Genomic DNA, 14153 nt, shown 5'->3' with positions numbered 1-14153 from the left:
TCGCATTTAATCAACTTAAGTGGTTTAAGGCCTATAACTCTTTCCAGAGAAAAGAACATGAAATGGATTTATGGGTAAGAAGCGAGCCTACTCACCCTTTGCAACTGTTTATTAAGCACAAAAGGCTTATGACACAGGAGGGTGTAATTAAAACTTTGGGGCCTATACATAAGGAAATCGTGCAAACAGGAAGGGCATATTTCCTCTCCATTCAGGAAAGATCTTTGATTGCATCCAAGATGAGATGGACAATCTCAACTAATAGTGTCAAGAAAAGAGAACCATTTAACTACAGGAACTTCAAAGCTGCTGCAGGTCGTTTGGTCACATACAGCAATATTATCCTAAGAAAAGGATCATATTGGTTGGGATGTCGATACAGGAGCCCTATTATTTGGTACCCTCCTGAAGGATATCGTTCCGACTATGAGTTTCCTAAAGGACAGGAAGAAATAGCCTTTGCCAGTTTGATAAAACAGCACGGTTTTAGGTCTGATAAAGAAACAGGTTTTCCAGCTTACTCTCTAACTACACTACATAGGAACTACTTGTTTTTCATGAGGACATGAAACAAGAACAATGGGTATAAGTGTACTTTGATTACACTGTCTTTTTCCTTCTTTCTTTATGCATTTGTGCCCTAATATATTAAGATTTTGATTAAACTTTGATGAGAAATGAATAAAATTGCTTCTGATACAGTTCGACTAAGCAAAGCTAACTTTCATTATTTTTATGTAGAAATTGGCAAAGGGAACAGCTATTGTTCAGAAGATTGAACAGCAAATGCCTGACAGAGGAAAAGGAGCGCATCTTATGTGGACAAATCAAGGAATAGATCAAGAGGATCAGTGCAAGTTGAAATGTTGTGTGATAATAGCATTTAGTTGTGAATCCCTCGGGATCTCCTAATCCTGAGGGATCACATTTATCTCTTTTACTTTTTGATTATAAAAAGGGAACTTCTCGCCCTTTTGAAAAGAAAAAGTAATTTCATATATACGAAGTGTAATTTTGAAGAATACAACACGTTGTAATGACATTTGAATTTGATGATTAATACATGAATTGAGTTGTTTTTCCCTCATGATATTCTGAAATAGTTAAGCAGTATTCGCTAGCGGCTTGGGCCCAGTCACTGGTGGATTCCACTATTGTTCCTTGTGTTTTTATTTTTCCTTTACCACAAGTTTAATTACTCTGCTTTATAGTTTTACAAACGATTTACTTTCATTGGTGTGGAATTCATGTATGTGTTTTATTGCTTCTTAATTCTGCCAATCGATTTCATTTACTTATGTTGTGGATTGAATTAATCATTAGAAGAGAGTTATTTATGGTTCATTAAAAGATAGAAGCATTATTGATTGAATTGAATGCTTTATTCCTCTGCAGTAGTTTAGAATCAGCTAGAAGATCTATGTTATTGCTACAGGCAATGAGTTGATGTGATTGCAATTAGAATCTCTTGATTACGATTGAGTCTTGTTTCTAATTAAGGTTGAGTTTTGATGCTTAGAGAGATTATTTTTCATAAAGTTACAAGCTTGAGATTTATGATTGAATCTGTTTACTCTTGTATTGAATTTAATAAATTATCTCAAATCATTACTCTCCATAGATATAGCATTTGCACATATTGTGTACACTCTTGGAATAGAAAGACGTACCCAGGTTGATGATTAATGTGAGGTAATTAGGAGTTTTTAAAGACACCTTATAGCACCCAATAGTAAGCCATTGGATTCCCCTGTTGAGTAAGAAACACACCAATAGCATAGTCGAAGGCATATGTCTCAATCTCAAATGGTTGTTGCAAGTCTAGTAATGCTAGCATTGGTGCAGAGTAGAGGCGATGCTTCAACTCGAAAAACACCTTCTATTGGTTTTCAGACCAAAAAAATTACTTTTTCTCCACCCTTTGTGACTTGACTTAAAGGCCAAGTGATATGAGAGAACCCCAACACAAACCTACGGTAGAAATTGGCAAGACCCAGAAAGTTGCGGAGCTCTATTAAGGTGGTTGGGGCTGGCCAATCATGAATGACTTGTATCTTGGTTGGGTCCACATACATACCCTTCTCATCAATGAGATACCCTAGATATTGAACCTGTGTCATGCCAAAAGTGCATTTCTCCAAATTGGCACACAGCTTGTGTTGTCGTATGGTTTGGAGGACCTGTCGAATATGGCAGAGGTGCTCCTCCCAACTTTGGTTGAAGATCAATATCTCATCTAAATACACCACCACGAATGCATTGGTGAAGGGTCGTAAGATGTCATCCATCAATCTCATGAAGGTTGCGAGGGCATTCATCAACCCGAAAGGCATGACCAACCATTCGAAAATTCCCTCCTTGGATTTGAAGGGAGTCTTCCACACATCGGAGGGTTCGATAGGCACCTGGTGATAACCGAACTTCAAGTAAATCTTGTTGAAATATTTGGCACCCTTTATCTAGTCCAAAAGGTCATCAATCTGTGGGATTTTGTACCCATTATGAATAGTGATCTTTTTCAGCGCCCGATGGTCAATACAGAGTCTCCAGGTCTTGTCCTTGTTCTGTACCAATATAATCGGGCTCCCACAGGGTAATAAGCTTGGCCTGATGTGCCCTTTCAGCAACAGCTCTTGAATCTGCCTATTGATATCATCATTCTCCAAAACATAGCGCTAATAGATTGATCCATTGGGTAGCGGTGCGCCCGGGGTCAGATCGATGGAGTGCTTGACCTGACAATGCAAAGGTACCCCTGTAGGTGAGGCAAAAATGTCCCTATACTCCTCTGTGACCTTGTCCATATGTTGTTGTTGTGCGGATGAGCCATGTCTAGCAGCCATGGAAAAAACATTCTTCTTGACCTGAGGGCGAATCATAAGGAAAACAATTTTTTTGGTTTGTGAAATGATCGTATTGCATTGTTTTGCAGAGATTAAAGAGATGGCAGTAGGCGAGGATACCTCCAGTATCATGTACAACTTATTGCCCAAATTAATAATTACAGAGCAAGGTCTAGACTCATATACATCATGTCGCTTCGACAAGTATAGTTTTCCTAATAATACATCACAAACTTCAATAGGAGCAACATCACACAGTACCTCATCCGTGAAGGGCTTGATCTTGTAGGGAACGCAGCACTATTGGCTAATGCAGAAATCTCATCCTTGGTGAAGCCACCTAATGGTGTATGGATGTGGATGTACTATAGTCGGTAGGCCCAACATCATCATGACATCTGTTGAAATGAGGTTCTTTTGGCTCCTGATGTTGACAATGAATTGCAACAGAGAACCCTTCACCCACATCCGTGAGTGGAAGAGGTGTTCCCCCTCCTCTGGATCTTCCTACTCATTCTTTTGGATCTTGTTGGTGGCCACGATGGCACTGGAATTAGGTGAATTTTGAGGTATAAAATGGGCCTCATGAGGGAATTATAAAACAATAGTGAAAATAATAAAATAATACTAGATTACATCATCAAATTCTAGAGGGAAGAAAGAAAAAAAAGCTATTTTTTCAACTCGTATATTCAACTTATCTCCCTATGGGTTTACTCAAATTTCGAGTGGAAACACTCATTGGATGAAAATTTTGAATCCTCATCCAATGAGTACTCATGTTGCATACTTTAGATGGACACTACATGAAAAATGAGAAATACATGAAAAATGGCATTTCAATCACATTTTTTCATGTAGTTCTCATTTTTTGTGTAGCGGGGTCCATCAAAAGTATGCAACATGGGTACTCCATGGATAAGGAATTAAATTTTCCATCCAACAAGTAATCTCACTCAAAATTTGAGTAAAAATTTAGGGAGATAAGTTGAAAAACTAGTTTTATTATTTTTTTACTTTTTAATCTTTTTACTTTTTTACTCCAAAAATGGTGAATCATCCCCCATGGTTGGCATAATCATCTTGAATCCTATTGGTTCTTATAAATTTTATTTTGGTTGTAGATTTTTCTTAGGAGGCCCATTTTAGACCTCAAAATTCCCCTAATGTGCTCCGTTTCAATGATTTGCTTCCCTTTGTCATTCCCCTTGTTAGGTTCTAACTCAAAGTCAGAACATGTGTTTGATTCGGAAGCCTTCAGTTCAGCAACCAGTGTGCTTGGCCCGAAACTCACTTGTGTTGTGAGTGGATATCTTATGGAACTCACACCATTTTCCTGTGTCCTTCTTTGTCTTCGTGGTGTTGTTCTTGTTGAAGAAAGTGTAAATAGGTTCGGTCTTCATAAATGTAATTTTGATCTTTGTACTTGTAATAGAAAAGAAATATTATGTTTGTAAATTATAAACTGAGTTTCTTGCTCATTACATAGGTCCATCACATGTTGAAGTTCTATAGGAAAGTCAAAGAGTCAAATAAAATGTTAAAGATCTCTTCTTGAGCATATATGTAATGTAACTGAGTCAACCTAGTGTCTAGATCAGCCCTCCAAGACAAGCACAATCCTCCAAGAAAAAGTCTACCAGCAAAACAATGTGAAAGACAGTCATGTCGGCCTCAAAGCATATATATATGACAATCCGCTCAAAAACAAAGACACATCAGTTCACCCTAACATGTCATCTTATTATGGGGACATGACAACTATATATACCCAGCTAGGGTCACCACAGAATTTCAGAAATCTCATACAAGTCTGCAACTTCAGATGAGGACAGAATCTCAACATATCTCTGAGATCTCAGTGATCATTACAGGAATATCCTCACATATATCTCAGAAGTCTCGGCCTAGTTACAGGGTCACAGTGATACAGTCTCGGCATAGTTGCAGCAAACCTCAGTGCAAGGAGAACTTAGTTACAGTCTCAGTGAAAGTGGAGGAGAAGACATAGTCCTAGTCTCATGTTAGAAGAAGGATCTTAGTGCTACTTTATCTCAGCATAAACATCATTGTCTCACAGTCTTGATGCAGAGGATTATTTGTGATCAACCAGTCTCATCATACCTTCTAAAAACATTCATGATCCCAATTGTAATCATGATCTTTGTGGTAGTCTAATGAGGATATCGGTGCAACATACATCCTAGAAATAATCATGTCCTCGGCATAATTGCATTCATATCAGTCATGATCATAATAAAGATACTGTCAAGATCTCGATGAAGGTTGCAGTAATGGGATGAATATCTCAATAAAGGAGCAGTCATGGTGTATCAGTGATCTAGATGAAGGAGCAGTCACGGTACAACAATGATGATGATGATCTAGGAAGTGACAAAGAAGAGGATTGTTATAGCTCCAAACCTCACTCTTGATGTTTGTGATGCTACACTCATGGCCTAAGGAAACCCCTCCTTAATTTTGGGCAGAGATCGCGGGTTTTACCTGCTGATTACCTATTAGTTCCCGTGGCCCAACTATTCCCAACGAATTCCCAACTAAAAAACTACTTTGGGAGAAGTATAAAAAGGCTTCAATGGGAAGGCCTAAGGGAGGAGAGAATAGAGAGAAATATCACTCTGCTGAGATTTTCCCTGACCAGTTTTGAAGATCCTTGTGCTTCCAGCACTTCCCTCATTTGCAGGAAACCCTTTTTTCCTTGTGTGATGATGTCTTTCTACTTGAGAGATCATGGAGTAAGTCATGGAAGGAGTTTGTTGAAGGCTTGAGACTAGACGAATCCGGAGGACTGTTCCGCTTGGAGCCTGCGAAAGGACGAATCATGTGAAACCATTCCTTTCTATACTTTAGTTATTTATAATAAAAGAAACACTTGTCTTGTTCCTGATATAAATCTTCTTCATGTTCATGATGTCAATGTTATAATTCATATGTGAATGGTTGTTTCTAATCATATGACTAACTACCTTTCCTCATGTTATGAAGATGATTTCTTTATGATGCTTGGTCAATATACTGTTGTACTTTCTGGAATTGTTTGTTTTGCAGGATGAAGGACTAAAAGGAACTCGAAGAGGGTTTGGACCCTAACTAGATCTTCTCAAATGAAGGACCTCAGGTGCACCCCTTTTTCGTATAGTTTGTTTATATTAGCATCATGGTTGTATGGAATGAGTGTTTCTCTGTGTAAATAACCTCCGATCTGCTAGGGTATCAACCCAAGACCCTGGGGGAATTTATCCCTTAACAGAATTGGAAACTCCACTGGGGACAACAGTATTGTTGTTCCTAGTTTGGGTTTATTCAAGCCAATCAGGGCTCAGCTGTCTGTTTGCTTGCTGTTATTGTGTAGTTTTTTCCTGTAGGAACTTGAATTGTAAGTTTGATCAGTTTCTTCAGACTATTTTTTTTTCTTGAAATCTTTTATATACGTTGTTTTTCTAGTATACAGAAGCGTATATACGCATGTTTCCTTAAGTAAACCTGTGTATATGCATGTTTCCTTAGGCTGAGTTGCGTATACACGCAGCTATGCCCTAACACAGTCGTGTATATCTCGTAATTTTCATGATTTTTCAAATCTTTTTGTTTCTGAAGGTTTGTCTGCTGGTTTGATTTGGTCCTAAACAGTTACTTTTCTGTGCCAGTCTTTAGTTTTACAACAAGTATCTGATTTCAAATTCTCTCTGATTGTGAGAATTGTTGGTCTTGTTTTTGTTCTTTTGCAAGCATCATCGTTTTTGTTTAAGCACGCAAGATTTCTTGCTAGGAATCTTGGCTGCTCTGTTCCTTTAGGGCAGAAAGATTGATCTCAATATTTGTGTCAAATCTTGTCTTGGTGACCTTTTTTGTTTGCTTGTCAAAACTACATTTTTGTGACCATCTACTTTTCTTGCTTTCCAAAAGTTGTTGATTGACACTTTCTTGAAAATTGTCTTTTTGATCTTTTGGTCTTTGTTGCCAAGCTCTTATTGCTGCTTTTGATTGTTAAGAGCATCTCGAAACACATTTTTTTTGTTGAGTTTTCATCCATTTTGTGTTTTCAGCTTGCAAAGTGTTTTGTTGCCGATTTTTCAATCATAAAGTTTCAGTCTTGTTGAGAGCACTTTTGAAAAGACGTCTTGCTTTTGCTTTTGAAGAAAACTTCTTGAAAAACTTGGTTTTGCTTTCTTGAACTTTGTTTTGATTTAGTTTCTTTTAGTGAATGAAAGTGCATTTTTGTTTGTCTTGAAACTTGCTTTTAGTGTAGAGACGAAAATGAGCATTAGCAACTCATATTCCATCTAAACATTAAGTGGAAAATCATATTGATAAACAAGTTACTTCCATTTCTTGATTTAGAGTAGTCTTAAGTCTTGCATCAGCATGTACTCATTGCATTAGGATAAATTTGCACATATTTTTAGGAAATTTATAGTTTTGTTAACTTTTGTGAGTGTGAAGCTTGAGTAAAAGAAAATAAATAAAAAATTGTTGCTTCTTTGAAGTTCCTCTGAACCTAGTAGAAATTTCTTTCATCGAAGAAAAAAACGAGTGCATTTTCATCTAGTTTGGTTTTTATTAATTTATTTTGCGTCAAAACACCACAAGTTTCATTTCCGCTTATCCCTTGACTTAAGAACAGCCCATTTAAAAACAAGCGCTAATTAAAATATACTAGAACTTTTCATAATTGTCAAGTTAGACACACCAACAAGTTTTAGGATATTTTAGGGCCTTGGATTAGGCGAGTGGAGAGAAAAATCTCCAAAGCCATTTAAACTATCAAACATAGGAGTCTGAATAGTGAGTGAAAATCCAATAGCGTTAGGGAGACCAAGAAAGCTCCGGATCTGGGAGTTAAGCACGAGGGTTTTTGAAGATAAGGAAGAGAGATACCCCCTCTCCTACTTGTCAGATCTAACCTCAAGACTGTTCCGCCTGGCTTCTGATATGAGTTGGTAACCTTAGTTGCTACTCCTAGGGATCTACATAGGTGGCTGCGGAGGGGAATCCTGTGGCACTTGAGGTCGACGTTTATCACTCTCAACGGTACTACTGGAGGGCACCCTTGCAAAGCTTGGGGGCTTGCACCGGCGCAAGCTGTTGTTAGGAGGTTAGCGTAACTTCATCTGTTACCTTCACTGGTAGGATTGGGCCATCATTATCCCAGACTATCTTCAGAAGGCCCCTTACTTCACTTTCTTGTATTTTGGTGTCCGGTCCTCATCCCCCGAAGTAGAAATACTCGAAAGTTGTTTGACTGGCTGATATCTTTTAGGGACTTTTTAGTGTGTGCTCTGTACTCTTAGTTGGCCTAGCTTTTATTTTTTCTTGAGTCTTTAGCTAGAACTTAATAAAAAATTCAAAGTGGCTGACCGATCACCTAGACGATCTCAAAGACTTCGTGGTCTTTCACCACCAAGTTTAGAGCCTTCTCCTAGAAGGCGCAAAGGTAATATTGCCGGTGGGTTTCGTCCCGTGGCAGTTGACACATCGGGGATTGATCCTCCTCACAGGGAGATTAGTGTTCAAAATAGGCCTGGTACTTCCACGGAACAAGAGAGGAACACTCCAGTTCTTTCTCAAGTTCTCTTTCAATCGGAAGATAACATAGAAGTAGAAGAATTTCAAGAGTCGTTAGCGGCTCTGAATTCTCCCTTACCTTCTAGTTATCCAGAAGTATTACAATACATTGGGTCTCCGACGCATAGACCGTCAAGTCCAGGTCATATTACGCACTTACCATCGATGGCTACTACTGGAAGCATGGCTTCTACCACAAGTGCTACAACTATGCAGACTCAAACATCAATACAAGGGGGAGGAACCATCACTATCCCCTTTGCATCTTTATTTGGGTCTTTTGCCAGCACATCTTTAGTTGGATCTACCTCCATTCCTTCTACGAGTGGAAATTCCCAAGCCAATGCTTTTAGTACTGGATTCTTCCCATTTGGCACCCACTCACAGGGTATTCTGTCAGTTCCATTTAGTGCCTCCACATCCATGATGGGTGGATTGGCTTCATTTCAAGGTTTTCCTTTTGGAAGTGGTCATATACCACATTCCAACCCGACGATAGGATCTATGCCTTTTTCCACTACAGGACAAAGTAGTAATCCATTTCAAGGTTGGACTAACCCTGTGGTTAGTGGCATGGGAACTGAGAATTCATTTTTCTGCCAACAAGGGAATAGGTCGTACTCCACAGTTAGTTCGTTTCGAATTATTCCTCCCTTAGCTTCTGCTTGGAATCCTTATCAGGGGTTATCGACTCTTTATAATCCTTTAGGAGAGAGATTCACCGATTATGGAGGTTTTTCGGCCGGAGTTGGTCAAACTCTGAGTTTTTCTAGATCACAAGGTCTGCCTTTTGGTTCAGCTGGTTCTACGGGTTACTTCGGGTAGCCTGGTGCCTTCCAAAATTTAGGCCAATCTTTTCAGAACTTTGGGAACTCCGCCCAGTCTGGGTGGAATCCCCAAGGACCTCCTAGGCTTCCTTTTCTGGCAACATTAAATTTTCCAGATCTCACGAAATTAACAAATGATCCAATCAAATACAATTTGGCCTGGCCTCTGGTCCCAACCAAACTCCCTTCGGACATTCCAAAGTTAGAGGGAAAGGGCGGTGAAGACCCGGGCGACCACGTAACCACATTCCATTTGTGGTGCTCATCAAACTCCCTTATTGATGACTCGATTAGGTTGAGACTTTTTCAACGCACCTTTACTGGTAATGCGGCCAAGTGGTATATAGAGTTGCTAGGGGGCAGCTTTACATCTTTTGCCGACTTAGCTAATATTTTCTTAAATCATTTCCAGTTGCCCATCCATTATGATGTCGGAACTGAAATTCTAGCCAATTTCCGTCAAGACACGACAACTCACATTTCTAACCACATTTAGGAATGGAGACGAAGAAAGAGGCTTATTAAAGCTGAGATTCCGCTGGAATACCGTCTCGAATGGTTTTTGAAATCTTTACAACCGGAAATCTCTAAGGATGTCTCCCTCTCCGGAGTCTATTCTGAGGAGCAAGCTATTTTTAAAGCCCAGCAATTAGAGTTCATTTATTCTCAGTCTGGGATTCTACAAAAAATCTTGCTCGATGCTCCCGGGACTAAGGTTGATATAGCCAAGTCAAAGCCAGGTCCCCACGTGGATGGTATCGTTGGATCGGTAGACACAAATGTGGTGAACCTATTGAGTCAACTACAGCAGTTGTCTTTACAAACTGCTTCTAACAACCAGGTCACATCGTCTAACCCTTCGTCTTCCCAACCCTTGTCAGTCAATGTTGTCCAATCTACCAACCCCAAAGGAAATCAAAATCCCAATGGGAAGAAGAAAGGACAAGGTAAGAAAAAGAGTCAAGATGGGAAGACTGATGCAAATAATCCTGGAAATAATACTGGTGGTGGTAGAAATGAGTCTAAAAAGAAAGTCAATTTTCCATGCAAGTTATGCAGTGGAGACCATTTAACTCATCTCTGCCCTAAGATTCAAGATGCTCAGCACTTGTTAGGGCAGCAAGGGACTTCTAGTTCTCAAGCTGTGTTAACCAACCCTTTCCCCAAGGGTAGAAAATTCTTGCTGGCGCGAGTTCAAACCCTGGTACCTCCACAGGGGGCAACCAGGAAGGGGAAAAGTCATCAAATGTTTTCATGATGGGTTATAATGTACATGTGGCCACTCGGTCACGTGATTATGGCGAAGCAGAAACTTCCATGGACAAAAATGCTCCCAGAAATACCAACCTTCATATTGAGCGACCCCCTGTCAAGACTATACCACGGATACTGAAAGGTTTCGCTAAATGCGCGACTATTAATCCTAATGCTAGGGCTGCCCAGAATTACTCCATTGTTGAGGATCTGGCTCAGATTCCATGTGCCATGTCCGCTTTAGAGGTTCTCCAGTCATGTCCAGCTCAACGAAGTGCTTTACTTTTGGCGATTGGGGCCGTTGATCCAACTAACTCTTTAGTGCTCACTTTCGACATGTTAAATGTCAAAAAGCGACTCCCTCATCATATAGCTTTCCAAATAAAGTCTACATACCGGAAAATTAACATTTTTCATACCGTTATTGATGAATGAGGTTCCACGTGCGTCATGTTGATGTCATGCTGGAAGGCTATTAGATGGCCTTCGGTTGTTCCTTCACCTACCCTCCTGACTGCATTTGATGGACATTCTCATAGGCCACATGGGATTATCCCGGCCCTTCCCATATGTGTTGGGGGGAATGTCGTTAATATTGAAGTAGAAGTCATTGAGGCTAACCTAGACTAAAATCTGCTCTTAGGAAGAAACTGGGTATATGAAATGGACGTCGTTGTTTTGACTCTGTTTCGTGTCATTTTCCTTCCCTTATGAAGGGAAAATCATTAAGGTTGATCAATTGAATTATTGTCTAGTCGATCCTCAAGCAACTTCTGACTCTATTGTTCCTTTAGTGGATAACCCTCGTCCGCCTACTGAGAATCTAAGAGTTGGAATTTATTCTTCAATGATGGGTACCTTTGATCTTCCCTCTCCTATCGCTAGAATCAATTTCGTTTCATCATCTAAGGAGTCTCCTCGAAAAGAGTTCTTCCGAACTCATTATTTTTCAGACCCTTGGACCTTGCCTTCACCGACGACCACATTAGTGGAAGGACAAGTTAATGGAATGGCATTCCCTATGTCTGCAGCTGAGCATAGATATCAGGCTATCGTTAACTCTGCATATGACCACTCTACTCCTTTTTCTGAGGAGGAGCTAGATGGTGATGTGGGCCCGGCCTGGACCCTTGATTCTACCACCGCCTTGGACTACTTAGATACGGTTTTACCTTCTGAAGAAGCAATCCTAGAAGCAATGATGGGTGTAGATCGACCTTGGGAAGACTTACACCATCGTTCATATTTTCTTCCTCCATTGTAGGAAGTAGAATCTAGGTTCTCTGAGCTCTTTACTAGTGATGTTTGTACGATATCAAATCCTTTGGCTCCAGCACACTTTTGTGCCGAAGGTAATATGTCGGTGATTTCAAAAACGATATCTATAAACATCTCTACGAACCCTAACGTGATCAAGAATCTCTTCATCAGAGTCGAATGTTCCCCTGAAGAAATTCAAGTTTACACCGACCTTTTCAAGGAATTTCGAGATGTATTCCTTGGTCTTATGAAGAAATCGCTGGCATTGATCCATCTATAGTTCAACATGAGATCAAGACATATGAAAACGCCAAACCAGTCTTTCAAAGGCTTCAACCTGTTAATCCTAGGAAAGTAGCAGCCATTAAAGCTGAGGTAGAGAAGCTGCTCAAGGTGGGTTTTATATACCTTGTTCCTCTTACCGATTGGGTTTCTAATCCAGTCCCTGTGGATAAAAAGCAAGGAACAATACGAGTCTGCATTGACTTTAGGGACCTAAATAAAGCTTGTCCCAAAGATAATTACTCCACACCATTTATTGATCAGATTATTGACGAGTGTGCGGGTAATGAGATTTTTTACTTCATGGATGGTTTTTCTGGTTATAATCAAATCTCTATCCGTCCTGACGATCAACATAAGACAGCTTTTATATGTCCTTGGGGTACCTTTGCATACAAAAAGATGCCTTTTGGTCTTAAAAACGTTGGAGCCATTTTTCAGCGGGCCATGTCATATGCTTTCCATGACATTAAACATATCATCGAAGCATACTTGAATGATCTAGCTTCTCGTTCTCGAAAGAGAATTGATCATCCTAGTCACCTTCGATTGGTTTTTGAGCGATGACATTTTTATAAGATCCAGTTGAATCCCAATAAGTGAATTTTCGCGGTTACATCTGGTCGGTTTTTAGGGTTCATCCTGTCAAATGAAAGGATTTGAGTTGATCCCTTCAAGGTTGAGGCAATAATTCAGTTGCCTCCCCCGTCCTCAATTCGACAACTTCAAAGTCTTCAAGGGAAAGCTAATTTCTTAAGAAGGTTTATAGCGAACTATGCCGAGATCACTAAAGGATTTATGTGTTTGCTACGTAAAGGAGTTCCATTTGTATGGGACGACTTTGCGCAGCGGTCGTTCGATGCTTTGAAAAAGGCATTAGTCTCTGCCCCACTTTTGAGTCCACCGGATTATGGTAGGGACTTCCTTTTATATCTTGCGGCAGTAGAATCAACCATTGGGATGGTTCTCGTTCAGGAAGACGATGCTCTCACGGAGCATGTGATTTATTATTTGAGCCGAGGCTTAATAGGTCCTAAACTTCGCTATTCTCCGGTTAAGAAGTTGGCTTTGGCAGTTGTCCATGCTGTACAATGGCTCCGTCATTATATCTTACTACACAAAACTTTTGTCTTAGCGGCGGTCAATCCATTTCCATTTTTCCTTAAGTAGGCGAGTAATTGGGGGCAAATATAATCGATGGATAGTCATTTTACAAGAATTTGATCTCGAGTTCTTGTTCGCCAAGTCTAAGAAATCCATGGTTTTCGCCGAGCTAATTTCCGAGTCGCTTTGTGGAGAGGATACTATTTATGAGGAAAGTTTTCCCGACGAACATTTATTCCTCATCTCTTCACTTGACCCTTGGTATGGAGATATCATTATCTATCTCCAGACTTCAAAGTTTCCTTCTACTTTCTCTAAGGATGAACGCTAGAAATTACGTCACCTGGCCAAAAATTATGTTATCATTGGTGATACGTTATATCGTCGAGGGTTTGATTCAATCCTTCGGTGTTGTTTAACGTTAGAGGAAGCAGAGTCAGTGCTCAATGACTACCACAGTGGAGCTTGTGGTGGTCATCTATCATGGCTTGCTACAGCCCATTGTATCTTACATGTCGGCTATTTTTGGCCTACTCTCTTCAAAGATTGTGTTGAAGCGGTCAAACGTTGTCACCCCTGTCAAATCTATACTCAGAAGATGCGCGCACATCCAGCTTCTATTTTTCCTGTTGTCATTGTCGGTCCTTTTACTAAGTGGGGTACTGATTTTACAAAGTGTAATCCGCCTTCAGAGGCAAATCACAAGTACATTATCGTGGTTGTAGACTACTTTATGAAGTGGACCGAGGCCATGCCCACTTGTAAAAACGATAGTGAAACGACAGCATTGTTCCTTTTTAATCAGATTATCTCAAGATTTGGTATCCCGAGAGAGATTGTCACTGACCATGGCAATCATTTCTAGAATCAACTAATGTTTGAATTGGCTCTTAAATTGGGTTTCCGCCAGGAACATTCGTCTCCTTATTATCCTTAGGCCAATGGACAAGTCGAGGCAGTCAAAAAAACTCTCAAGACGATCCTACAACAGACAATC

The sequence above is a fragment of the Pinus tabuliformis genome, chromosome X (genome assembly GCF_031772625.1).
Source record: "Pinus tabuliformis cultivar Carrire ecotype Pingquan chromosome X, CPIR1, whole genome shotgun sequence".
Taxonomy (NCBI): domain Eukaryota; kingdom Viridiplantae; phylum Streptophyta; class Pinopsida; order Pinales; family Pinaceae; genus Pinus; species Pinus tabuliformis.
This window is presented reverse-complemented; position numbering follows the sequence as displayed.